Source organism: Delphinus delphis, chromosome 20 (genome assembly GCF_949987515.2).
Source record: "Delphinus delphis chromosome 20, mDelDel1.2, whole genome shotgun sequence".
Lineage (NCBI taxonomy): Eukaryota > Metazoa > Chordata > Mammalia > Artiodactyla > Delphinidae > Delphinus > Delphinus delphis.
The window spans coordinates 59,396,297-59,410,053 of NC_082702.1; positions in this window are offsets into that span (position 1 = coordinate 59,396,297).

The window sequence follows — 13,757 nt, forward strand, 5'->3', positions numbered from 1 at the left end:
TTGCTCCACCGGACTGTAGTCGTGCTCCCGAACTTTCTCCTGGGCCCACCTGTTCCCTTCCTTGTAAAACCCAGTTTTGGCAAGAACTGTTTGGGATGAGTATTGCTTTATTCAGGGGAAAACTAGGTAATTAACTAAAATCTGATGAGACACAAAATAAACAACATACGTTCAAAGATTTAAACGCAACAAATGGAATAATAAGTATATTAGAAAAAACACTGGGAGAATTTTAAATCTCAAAGTAGAAGTGGCACTTAGGAGTAATCTGTATGTTTAAGCAATGTAGGTCTAAAAAGCCTTCGGAAATGAGATATAAATAAAACCAAAAAGCCCTGCAAGTGTTTTCCATTAAAGTGAGGCATCAAATTCGAGGACAATGGATCTGCAGAGGGGGCTTCAAAGATAAAATGGGGAGAGTGTTTCTGCCCCTTACCTAGCTTTGGTCACCGAAACGTAACATGATTTCCATGTGTTGGAAGCAAGACAACTGACTGTAGAATTATTGTCAAGGTGGGACCACGAGTGCTGGTTGCGGGTCTGGATGGAGAGATGTTACCAGAAAACTGGGTTTGCCTCTTGGTGGGTGTCGAGCCAAAAGACACAACCCAGCCAAAGATTGGGAGAAGGAGGGATTTATTACTCGCAGCAAGTAAGGAGAACACCAGGGATCTTGTCAAAACAGTGTCTCCCCAAACCCCCAAACTGGGGAAGTTTTAAGCTATGGGTACATGCGTGTTCATGGAGGGCCTTGGGCAGTAGGCAGAGTCCAAGCTTTAGATGATTGAAGTCTTGAGGGTCAGAAGCGGTCACCATCGGCCACCCTTAGGTTACATTTTATCTGGCGTTGATAGATGATGTAGATACAGATATCTATTCTTTTTCAGATTCTTTCCCCTTATAGGTTATTACAAAATATTGAGTGTAGTTCCCTGTGCTATCCAGTAGGTCCTCGTTGATTATCTATTTTATAAATAGCAGTGTGTATGTGTTAATCCCAAACTCTTAATTTATCCCTCCCCCTGCCTTTCCCCTTTGGTAACAATAAGTTATAAGATTTTATATTCCTCAGAAATGGGGGAGCTGAAAGAGAGGTAGCATTTTCAATGGAAAAGCATTCAAAAGAAGATTGAAGCTTCAGCCAAGATTATTAGATGTACAGCCTTGGAAAAAAATCACTTAATTTCTGTAAAGTTGAGCTGACAAATAAGACAATAACCCTCCACTGAACTTGCTTATAATCAAGTGATGGAAATATCCAATGGAAGCGGTAGAAACGTCTTATCTTACACGAGCCTTATACGCTGCTCTACGTTCATTACAGTTTGGCTCACACATCTGTTCACTGAAGTTACAATGTTCTCAAATTCTGTTACTGATCCTCCAGAGTGGGCCCCGATAAGGGTCCCCCTGCCCAGTGTCATTGGAGCCAACAGAACGAGACTGAGTTTGGTTCAGAAGCAAAGGAAAACTTTATATTTTGATCAGAGAATGGACGGGTGAGAGCGTGCGTTCCCCCGCGGGCTGTGGGCGGGGCTGCTGTGTAGGGATCCCGGCAGCCTCAGCGGGAGGGAGGGGGCGGAGCTCTCGAGGGCCGGGTTGGCTGGAGCTCAGGCTCTATATCGTGGAGTCTGCACGGGGCCCCGTGAGCTGAGGTGTCGACCCAGCCATTCTGCACTAGGAAATCGGGTCTGAAGTGCCGGGTGTGGGACCTCTGCATGCGGAACCCTAGGAGCACGTGAAATTAGACAAAGCACAGAGGAATAAATGTTAGACTTTATTTTATTGCCCAGATTCTATTTTTATCTCCCAGGAATTTTTCATGGGCTTTGCCGGTGACAAACCCCTCCTCTGCCTTTTGTCCCATTCCTCATTCTTGGGGCGCTGTGGGTGCAGACCCCTCTTCTGTAACTACTTTGTGCTGAGTTGGGAGTCCTCATACACGGGGGGAGGGGCAGAACTTCTCCCCAGCAGCCTCCAGGTGAGGTTGATTGTCCCCAGGCCTCCTGCCTCAGTGCTCGTCCGCCTGAGCGCCGGCATTGGAAGTGTTATAGATTCTAATGACCTTTAAGGGTCCAGGAAAGAGATGCGCAGAGACGCTGGGCGGGGGGGCCGGTTTTACCCCGCCCCACATTTGTTCGGCCGCCTTAGGCTGACGGTTTCTGCCAGCCTAGATGCTCTGACCGGTAGTCTGCGCTTTCTTCAATTAGGCCCCTGAATTAACGTGCAAACAGCACCAGGTGTCAGAGTCCTGCCCGCTCAACTCCCAGACAGTCCAGGGCCGGTGGTGATCCAGGACCATGACGGCCACTGAGTCAACGGCCTTTTGAAGTAGCCAGGAGTCCAGCTGGTCTCATTGGCCGCCGTCACCGCGGTGTCTGTAGGCTTTTCTATGGTGACAGCGTGATATACGGTTCCCCCGCCAAGCTTATTAGCTCCCCTCTGGGTGCCGTAAGTCCTGCAAGCAGTAGTCTGCTCTTTTGGGGCACACTCTTGTTGTTTTCTGAGAGAAGCTCCAGGTCAAGTGATGTTCACACGAGTCGTCATGGTGCCCCGTTGCCCCCGGTTGTCTCTCTGGATGTTGGAGTTGGAGGCCCTCCTTACTCGAGGTCGGTGTGCCCACGGAGCGACCCCTGCAACTTCAGGGCATGGTTGGTGGTTAGGATCACCACGTGGGGTCCTTTTCCCTTAGGAGGGAGCTGGATTTGCGGGCTGCTGATTTCCAAGTTTTTAGATACTGCCAGTATCCTGGCTGGATGGGGCGGCGGGCCAAGCCCTTGGTGACCGTAGTTTATCCTACCTGGAGGGCATTCTTGCGTTGTTCCATTTCAAGTGGTCCCAGTTTTTGCACTAACACTCCAAGGGCGATTCACATTCTATGGGGATGTAAAGTTCAAAGGGTTTAGCTAAATTAGGGAGTTCCAGGGCAAGGGTCTGAATTGACTGCTCTTTGCATTCTTGAAAGGCCGCTTCTGGATTCTATTCGAAAGGATCATCATCTTTTCCTTTCAGTGTTTCATATAGAGGCCCAGCTATTAGACTGTAGTTAGGGATCCAGATGCAGCAATCCCCGGCCTCCCCAGGAACCCCTAAGCTGTCTTCAAGTTTTAGAAGGGGTCAGACTGCAAATGGCTTCTTCCCTTTCCTGGGATGGGCTTCTCCGACCTTCTGTGAGAATGAAGCCCAGGCAGGTCACCGCAGTCTCTGAGATCTGAGCCTTTTTCTTCGACACCTTCTATCCTTTATTGGCTAGGTAGTTCAGAGGCCTCCTTAGTAGGGCTGGCGATCAGAATGTCATCTGCATATTGAAGGAGGGTTCCCTTTTGCAGAGGTAGAACTTTTAGGTGTTTAGCTAACGTTTCCCCAAAGATGGTGTGGGAATTTTTGAACCCTTGGGGCAGGACGGCCCAGCAGTATTGTTTTTGTCGTATGTTGAGTCCTGCCACTCACAAGCCAAGATTTCTTGTGACTCTGGGACTAATGGAATACAGAAGAAGGCATCATTGAAGTCTAATACAGAATACCATGTCCTGGTGGATGGTAGAATGACCAGCAGGGTGTAGGAATTAGGAGCAACTGGATGTATATCCTCGGTGGCTTCACTGACTGTCCTGACATCCTTTAACAGGTCCCCAGCAGCCCACGGGGCTCTCGTGGTCAGGCCCCTCCCAGGATACAGAGCTCCCCTGGACAGGTACCCCGGCAGGGCTGGGCTCACAGGAACCGTGCACATAGCCCTCATTGCAGAGCACCCCCAGATCACCTGTTGCTCAGAGCTGACACAGAGCACCTCAGAGCAGGACTTGAACTAACAAACAGCAGCTCCGACAGGTCTGTGACCCTGGGCGTCACTCTGTGCGGGCTCCCTCTGCCTGGCCTTCCAGAGACTTTCACTGCAGCTGGGGCACCAGGCCCTGTCTCCACCCACCACCCCTCCTCTCCCTGACTCCTGGGTTCCTCTCATTAGGAGAGGGTCTCCTTGAAGTTGTCTCCCACTCACGGGCCAGATAAAATGATTAGAAAACAAGCCAGAGCTGCAGCCCCTTGTCTATCCTGACTCAGGAACCCACACCTGTTCCTTGGACCTGGCTGGTTCAGCAAGGTCCATTTGCTGCAACTGTGAGCCCCTGAGGGGTGAGGATTGGCTGACCTGGGCAGCCTGACCGTGCGGGCCAGCCCTCCCCAGGTGTGCCTGGGTTGAGGTCAATATAAACACCGCTCCAGGCAGCAAGGGCCCCTGTAGCTGTGCCTGACGCCATATTCTCTGCCCCGTCAGCAGTGTCGGGGCTGGGCTGGTGGGTGGGAGTGAGGGGCCACGGCTTTGTGGGTGGCCCGGTGTGAGTGGGGCTCTGCTGGACTTTCTGCAGGAGTTGCTAAGCTGCTACCTGCTAAAGAAGAGGATGTGTCACCCGTAACTGCCAGTGGAATTTCTCCCCGGGCAGAGGTGAGGAAGGAAAAAAGCAGTGGGGGCAGGGACAGGACGGGTATCTCAGGCAGGGAAATGGAAAGCTTCCAGAAGAGAGACCGGGGCCAGGACCATCCTGGCTGGCCTGCAGGCACCAAGTCGGCAGGCATGCTGTCGCTGGGGTGGCTCCACGGCCCTTCCTGTAGGCTTTCAAGTCCTTGTACATGTTCAGGTGTTTTACCTGGGAAGGGTGGGAACAGTTCAGCAGCAGCTGGCCTGGGGCTCAGCTCACGTTTACTCACAGACGCCTCGGCTCGGTCCCCCAGCTTTGCAATGAGGCCGCTCCTTGTGGGGTGGGGGGCTGCTGGCTGCATGCGAGACGATTCCCCGCCTCTGACCAACTTCAGAATTGTCTACCACTGGAGCAAGTGCTCTGATAGGGTTTTCATCTGTATAACTGGTGGGTTCTGTTTTTTTTTTTTCTTTTTTGGTTCAAGGTAGGTTTTATTCCTCTTTTTTGTACTTATAGATATAAGCATGGAAATAATTCATTCATATAAATACATGTATGTGAAGGGAATAACTTTTTTCCGTTTTTTAAAAAATTTTATTTTTCATTTTATTTATTTTTTATACAGCAGGTTCTTATTGGTTATCTATTTTATACATATAAATGTATACATGTCAATCCCAATCTCCCAGCTCCTCCCACCGCCACCCCCCACGGCTTTCCCCTCTTGGTGTCCATACATTTGTTCTCTACATCTGTGTCTCTATTTCTGCCCTTCAAACCGGTTCATCTGTACCATTTTTCTAGGTTCCACATATATGCATTAATGTACAATATTTGTTTTCCTCTTTCTGACTTCACTCTGTAGGATAGTCTCTAGATCCATCGACGTCTCTACAAATGACCCAATTTCATTCCTTTTTATGGCTGAGTAATATTCCATTTTATATATGTACCACATCTTTATCTGTTCGTTTGTCTGTGGGCATTTAGGTTGCTTCCATGACCTGGCTATTGTAAATAGTGCTGCAATGAACATTGTGGTGAATGTGTCTTTTTGATTTATGGTTTTCTCTGGGTATACGCCCAGTAGTGGGTTGCTGGATCATATGGTAATTCTATTTTTAGTTTTTTAAGGAACCTCCATACTGTTCTCCATAGTGACTGTATCAATTTACATTCCCACCAATCGTGGAAGAGGGTTCCTTTTCTCCACACCCTCTCCAGCATTTGTTGTTTGTAGATTTTCTGATGATGCCCATTCTAACAGGTGTGAGGTGATACCTCATTGTAGTTTTGATTTGCGTTTCTCTAATAATTAGTGATGTAGAGCAGCTTTTCATGTGCTCCTTGGCCATCTCTATGTCTTCTTGGAAGAAATGTCTATTTAGATCTTCTGCCCATTTTTGTATTGGGTTGTTTGTTTTTTTTAATATTGAGCTGCATGAGCTGTTTATATATATTGGAGATTAATCCTTTGTCCATTGATTCATTTGCAAATATATTCTCCCATTCTGAGGGTTGTCTTTTTGTCTTGTTTGTAGTTTCCATTGCTTTGCAAAAGCTTTTACGTTTCATTAGGTCCCATTTGTTTAGTTTTCTTTTTTATGGTATTACTCTAGGAGGTGGATCAAAAAAGATCTTGCTGTGATTTATGTTAGAGTATTCTTCCTATGTTTTCCTCTAAGAGTTTTATACTGTCCGGTCTTACATTAAGGTCTCTAATCCATTTTGAATTTCTTTTTGTGTATGGTGTTAGGGGGTGTTCTAATTTCATTCTTTTACATGTAGCTGTCCATTTTTCCCAGCACCACTGATTGAAGACACTGTCTTTTCTCCATTGTATAGTCTTGCCTACTTTGTCATAGATTAGTTGACCATAGGTGTATAGGTTTATCTCTGGGCTTTCTTTCTTTTTTTTTTTTTCCTTTTACACCTTTATTGGAGTATAATTGCTTTACAATGGAGTGTTAGTTTCTGCTGTATAACAAAGTGAATCAATTATACATATGCATACATCCCCATATCTCCTCCCTCTTGCGTCTCCCTCCCACCCTCCCTATCCCACCCCTTTAGGTGGTCACAAAGCACCGAGCTGATCTCCCTGTGCTATGTGGCTGCTTCCCAGTAGCTGTCTATTTTACATTTGGTAGTGTATATATGTCAATGCCACTCTCTCACTTCGTCCCAGCTTACCCTTCCCCCTCCCCGTGTCTTCAAGTCCTTTCTCTATGTTTGTGTCCTTAATCCTGTCCTGCCCCTAGGTTCTTCATAAACTTTTTTTCTTTAGATTCCATATATCTCTGTTAGCACATGGTATTTATTTTTCTCTTTCTGACTTACTTCACTGTGTAGGACAGACTCTAAGTCCATCCCCCTCACTACAAATAACTCAGCTTTGTTTCTTTTTATGGTGAGTAATATTCCATTGTATATATGTGCCAGATATTCTTTATCCATCCTCTGTCGATGGACACTTAGGTTGCTTCCATGTCCTGGCTATTGTAAGTAGAGCTGCAGTGAACATTGTTGTATACAACTCTTTTTGAATTATGGTTTTCTCAGGGCAAATGCCCAGTGGTTGGATTGCCGGGTCGTATGGTAGTTCTATGTGTAGTTTTTTAAGGGACCTCCATACTGTTCTCCAAAGTGGCTACAGCAATTTACATTCCCAGCAACAGTGCAAGAGCGTTCCCTTTTCTCCAGTAAATGCCTCTCCAGCATGTATTGTTTGTAGATGTTTTGATGGCGGCCATTCTGACTGCTGGGAGGTGATACCTCACTGTAGTTCTGATTTGCGTTTCTCTAATGATTAGTGATGTTCAGCATGCTTTCATGTGTTTGTTGGCAATCTGTATGTCTTCTTTGGAGAAATGTCTATTTAGGTCTTCTGCCCATTTTTGGATTGGGTTGTTTGTTTTTGTGATATTGAGCTACACGAGCTGCTTTTAAATTTTGGAGATTAATCTTTTGTCATTTGCTTCATTTGAAAACATTTTCTCCCATTCTGAGGGTTGTCTTTTCGTCTTGTTTATGTTTTCCTTTGCTGTGCAAAAGCTTTGAAGTTTCATTAGGTCCCATTTGTTTATTTTTGTTTTTATTTCCACTTCTCTAGGAGGTGGGTCAAAAAGGATCTTGCTGTGATTTATGTCATAGAGTGTTCTGCCTGTTTTCCTCTAATAATTTTATAGTGTCTGGTCTAACATTTAGATCTCTAATCCATTTTGAGTTTATTTTTGTGTATGATGTTATGGAGTGTTCTAATTTCATTCTTTTACGTGTAGTTGTCCAGTTTTCCCAGCACCACTTACTGAAGAGACTGTCTTTTCTTCATTGTATATCTTTGCCTCCTTTGTCATAGATGAGTTAGCATAGGTACGTAGGTTTATCTCTGGGCTTTCCATCTTGTTCAATTGATCTATATTTCTGTTTTTGTGCCAGTACCATATAGTCTTGATTAATGTAGCTTTGTAGTATAGTCTGAAGTCAGGAAGTCTGATTCCTCCAGCTCTTTTAATTTCCCTCAAGACTGCTTTGGCTATTCGGGGTCTTTTGTGTCTCCATACAAATTTTAAGATTTTTTTGTTCTAGTTCTGTAGAAAATGCCAGTGGTAATTTGATAGGGATTGCATTGAATCTGTAGCTTGCTTTGGGTACTATAGTCATTTTCACAATATTGATTCTTCCAACCCAAGAACATGGTATATCTCTCCATCTGTTTATATCATCTTTGATTTCTTTCAGCAGTGTCTTATAGTTTTCTGAGTGCAGGTCTTTTACCTCCTTATGTAGGTTCATTCTTATGTATTTTATTCTTTTTGTTGCAATGGTGAATGAGATTGTTTCCTTAATTTCTCTTTCTGATCTTTCATTGTTAGTGTATAGGAATGCAAGAGATTTCTGTGCATTAATTTTGTATCCTGCAACTTTATCAAATTCATTGATTAGCTCTAGTAGTTTTCTGGTGGCATCTTTAGGATTCACTACGTGTAGTATCGTGTCATTTGCAAACAGTGACAATTTTACTTCTTCTTTTCCAATTTGTATTCCTTTTATTTCTTTTTCTTCTCTGATTACTGTGTCTAGGACTTCCAAAACTATGTTGAGTAATAGTGGTGAGAGTGGACATCCTTGTCTTGTTCCTGATCTTAGAGGAAATGCTTTTAGTTTTTCACTATTGAGAATGATGTTTGCTGTGGGTTTGTCATATACTGCCTTTATTATGTTGAGGTAGATTCCCTCTATGCCCACTTTTTGGAGACTTTTAATCATAAATGGGTGTTGAATTTTGTCGAAAGCTTTTCCTGCATCTATTGGGATGATCATATTTTTATTCTACAATTTGTTAATATGGTGTATCACATTGATTGATTTGTGTATATTGAAGAATTCTTGCATCCCTGGGATAAACCCCACCTGATCATGGTGCATGATCCTTTTAATGTGTTGTTCAATTCTGTTTCCTAGTATTTTGTTGAGGATTTTTACATCTATATTAATCAGTGATATTGGTCTCTAGTTTTCTTTTTCTGTAGTATCTTTGTCTGGTTTTGGTATCAGGGTGATGGTGGCCTCATATAATGAGTTTGGGAGTGTTCCTTCCCCTGAAAAGTTCTGAAGAGTTTGAGAAGATTGGGTGTTAGCTCTTGTCTAAATGTTTGATAGAATTCACCTCTGATGCCATCTAGTTCTGGACTTTTGTTTGTTGGAAGATTTTTAATCACACTTTCAATTTCGTTACTTGTGATTGGTCTGTTCATATTTTCTATTTCTTCCCGGTTCAGTCTTGGAAGGTTATACCTTTCTAAGAATTTGTCCATTTCTTCCAGGTTGTCCATTTTATTGGCATAGAGTTGCTTGCAGAGGTCTCTTAGGATGCTTTGTATTTCTGTGGTGTCTGTTACAACTTCTCCTTTTTCATTTCTAATTTTATTGATTTGAGTCCTCTCCCTCTTTTACTTGAGTCTGGCTAAAGGTTTATCATTTTTGTTTATCTTCTCAAAGAACCAGCTTTTAGTTTTATTGATCTTTGCTATTGTTTTTATTTCATTTATTTCTGCTCTGATCTTTATGATTTCTTTCCTTCTATTAACTTTGGGTTTTGTTCTCTGTTCTCTAGTTCCTTTAGGTGTAGGGTTAGATTGTTTATTTGAGATTTTTCTGGTTTCTTGAGGTAGGCTTTTATTGCTATAAACTTCCCTCTTAGAACTGTTTTTGCTGCATCCCATAGGTTTTGGATCATCGTGTTTTTGTTGTCATTTGTCTCTAGGTAGTTTTTGATTTCCTCTTTGATTTCTTCAGTGATCTCTTGGTTATTTAGAAACGTATTGTTTAGCCTCCATGTGTTTGTTTTTTACGTTATTTTCCCTGTAATTGATTTCTAATCTCATAGCATTGTGGTCGGAACAGCTGCTTGACATGATTTCAGTTTTCTTAAATTTACTGAGGCTTTATTTGTGACCCAAGATGTGATCTATCCCGGAGAATGTTCCGTGTGCCATTGAGAAGAACTTGTAGTCTGCTGTTTTTGGATGGAATGTCCTATAAATATCCGTTAAATCTATCTGGTCTATTGTGTCATTTAAAGCTTGTGTTTCCTTATTAATTTTCTGTCTGGATGATCTCCATTGGTGTAAGTGAGGTGTTAAAGTCCCTTGCTATTATTGTGTTACTGTTGATTTCCTCTTTTATAGCTGTTAGCAGTTGCCTTATATATTGAGGTGTTCCTGTGTTGGGTACATATATATTTATAATTGTTATATCTTGGATTGATCCCTTGATCATTATGTAGTGTCCTTCCTTGTCTCTTGTAACATTCTTTATTTAAAATCTATTTTATCTGATATGAGTATTGCTACTCCAGCTTTCTTTTGACTTTCATTTGCATGGAATATATTTTTCCATCCCCTCACTTTCAGTCTGTATGTGTCCCTAGGTCTGAAATGGGTCTCTTGTAGACAGCATATATATGGGTCTTGTTTTTGTATCCGTTCAGTGAGCCTGTGTCATTTGGTTGGAGCATTTAATCCATTCACGTTTAAGGTAATTATCAATATGTATGTTCCTATTATTATTTTCTTAATTGTTATGGGTTTGTCTTAGTGGGTCCTTTTCTTCTCTTGTGTTTCCCACTTAGAGAAGTTCCTTTAGCATTTGTTGTAGAGCTGGTTTGGTGGTGCTGAATTCTCTTAGCTTTTGCTTGTCTGTAAAGCTTTTGATTTCTCCATCAAATCTGAATGAGATACTTGCTGGGTGGAGTACTCTTGGTGGTAGGTTCTTCCCTTTCATCACGTTAAATTTATCATGCCACTCCCTTCTGGCTTGTAGATTTTCTGCTGAGAAATCAGCTGTTAACCTTATGGGAGTTCCGTTGTATGTTATTTGTCATTTTTCCCTTGTTGCTTTCAATAATTTTTCTTTGTCTTTAATTTTTTCAATTTGATTACTGTGTCTCAGCATTTTTCTCCTTTGGTTTATCCTGCCTGGGACTCTCTGCGCTTCGTGGACTTCGGTGGCTATTTCTTTTCCCATGCTAGGGAAGTTTTCAACTATAATCTCTTCAGATATTTTCTCGAGTCCTTTCTCTCTCTGTTCTCCATCTGGGACCCCTATAATGCGAATGTTGTTGCATTTAATGTTGTCCCAGAAGTCTCTTAGGTTGTCTTCATTTATTTTCATTCTTTTTCTTTATTCTGTTCCATGGCAGTGATTTCCACCTTTCTGTCTTCCAGGTCACTTATCCGTTCTTCTGTCACAGTTATTCTGCTACTGATTCCCTCTAGTGTATTTTTCATTTCAGTTATTGTATTGTTCATCTCTGTTTGTTTGTTCTTTAATTCTTCTAGGTGTTTGTTCCTTAATTCTTCTAGGTCTTTGTTAAGCATTTCTTGCATCTTCTCGATCTTTGCCTCCATTATTTTTCTAAGGTCTTGGATCATCTTCACTATCATTATTCTGAATTCTTTTACTGGAAGGTTACCTATCCCCACTTCATTTCGTTGTTTTTCTGAGGATTTATCTTGTTCCTTGATCTGGTATAAAGTCCTCTGCCTTTTCATTTTCTCTATCTTTCTGTGAATGTGGTTTTCCTTCCACAGGCTGCAGAATTGTAGTTCTTCTTGCTTCTGCTGTCTGCTCTCCAGTGATTGAGTCTATCTGAGAGGCTTGTGCAAGCTTCCTTATGCGAGGGACTGGTGGTGGGTAGAGCTGGGTGTTGCTCTGGTGGGCAGAGCTTTAATCTGCTTGTCTGTGGATTAAATAAAAGTTTAATAAAAAGTTTAATCCGCTTGTCTGCTGAGGTATGGGGCTGGGTTCCCTCCCTGTTGGTTGTTTGGACTGAGGCGACCCAGCCCTGGAGCCTACCTTGCTCTTGGTGGGGCTAATGGTGGACTCTGGGAGAGTTCACGCCAAGGAGTATTTCCCAGAACTTCTGCTGTCAGTGTCGTTGTCCCCATGGTGAGCCGCAGCCACACCCCACCTCTGCAGGAGACCCTCTAAAACTAGCAGCTAGGTATGATCATTCACCTACGGGGTGACTGCTCCTTCCCCTGGGTCCTGATGTGCACACTACTTTGTGTGTGTCCTCCAAGAGTGGAGTCTCTGTTGAGACTCGGAGTCTCTGAGTGCAGTTGAGACTCTGAGTGGAGTCACACAGACTCTGGGTCCTGTGAGGCTTCGATGTTTTGTGGTTCTAGAAATCCTATAGGAGACGGTCCACAGCAGGTGAAGCTAATGCTGTCATAGAGGTGGTGAAGCCAAAGATCTGCAGTTCCGACTAGAGGTGCTGATGTACAAACAGGACAAAATCATCTCATGTGAATGTAGTTCAGGCACGTTTAAAATGAATGCAGTCATGTTAATGCCTAACATCTTCTATCTTGTGCCTCTCCTCAAGGACCCCCTCCTCAGTTCCTGAGGCTCCTGTAAGTCATGTACAGGGGAATGGAGAGTGGGCTCTGTCCAGTCTGAGCCCTGAGTTACCCTGTGTGTATCTTAGGATACTTTGTATTTCTGTGGTGGCTCTTGTAACATCATCTCTTTCAGTTCTGATTTATTTGGGCCCTCTCTTTTAAGAAAAGTACTATTGTTGTCTTTTATTCTTTACAGAAGTTTAATAAGTGTTTGACCTACTACCCTTACTCTATGTATACTTTTTGCCGTGAGATTTTTACTTTTGTTTGTTTTCTTGTTACCGTCAATAATTAGTGAGAATTCTTTTAAGCTACCTTCAACATTGCTTATAAAGCTGCTTTATTAGTGATGACAGAGCTTTAATGGAAGTCGTGTTCTGGTTGTAAACTAGAATGCAACGTGTCAGCAAAAAGCCCCTAAGTGTATGTCTCATTACTTCTTGTTCTTTTTTTTTCCTTTTTTTCTCTCTTTTTTTCTTGTTCTTTTTTTAATTTTTATTTTTTATCAGAGCAAATTTGATTAAAATGTTTTGTTTGTTCTAGGTGTGTAAGATGTGGTTCTTTTACACATATACATGTATCTATACTTCTTCAGATCGTTTTCTCATGTAAGTTATGACACAATGTTGAGTAGTCTTCTCTTGGTATTCCGTAGGTCTTTGGTGATTATATATTTCACATGTGTTTCTATATCTATGTTAACCCCAATATCCTAATGTATCCAGTCCTCACACCTTTCGATTTGGTGAACCATAAGTTTGTTTAATGAATCTGTGATTGCCTTTCTCTGTGGAAATATCTTCATTGGTATCAATTTTTAGCTAACACCTATAAGTGATATTATAGGGTATGTGTCTTTTGCTGTCTGACTTAGTACAATTTGCCTGATTACCTCTAGAATCATCTACGGTGCTGCAAATGGCATTGTTTCATTTTTTTCCCTAGCTAATATTCCATCTGTACATGTACCAGTTCTTCTTTGTCCACTCACCTGTTGATGGACTTTTTGGTTGCCTCCATGTCTTGGCTATTGTAATACTGCTGCACTGCACATTTGCCTGCCTGTGTCTTTACAATTCTGTCTTCTTATGTTATAGGCCCAGGAGTGGGCATCCTGTATCATATGGTATCTCGGGGTTTACCGTTTAAATGCACCACGATTCTGTGCTCATTAGTGGCTCTTTCCAGGTTACATCCCACTTAAAGTTGAGGGGTATGCATTTCTCCACAACACCTTCAGCATTTATTTATTTATTTATTTTTAATATCTTTATTGAAGTATAATTGCTTTACAATGGTGTGCTAGCTTGTGCTTTACAACAAAATGAATCAGTTATACATATACATATGTTCCCATATCACTTCCCTCTTGCGTCTCCCTCCCTCCCACCCTCCCTCCCCTCCAGGCGGTCACAAAGCACCGAGCTGATCT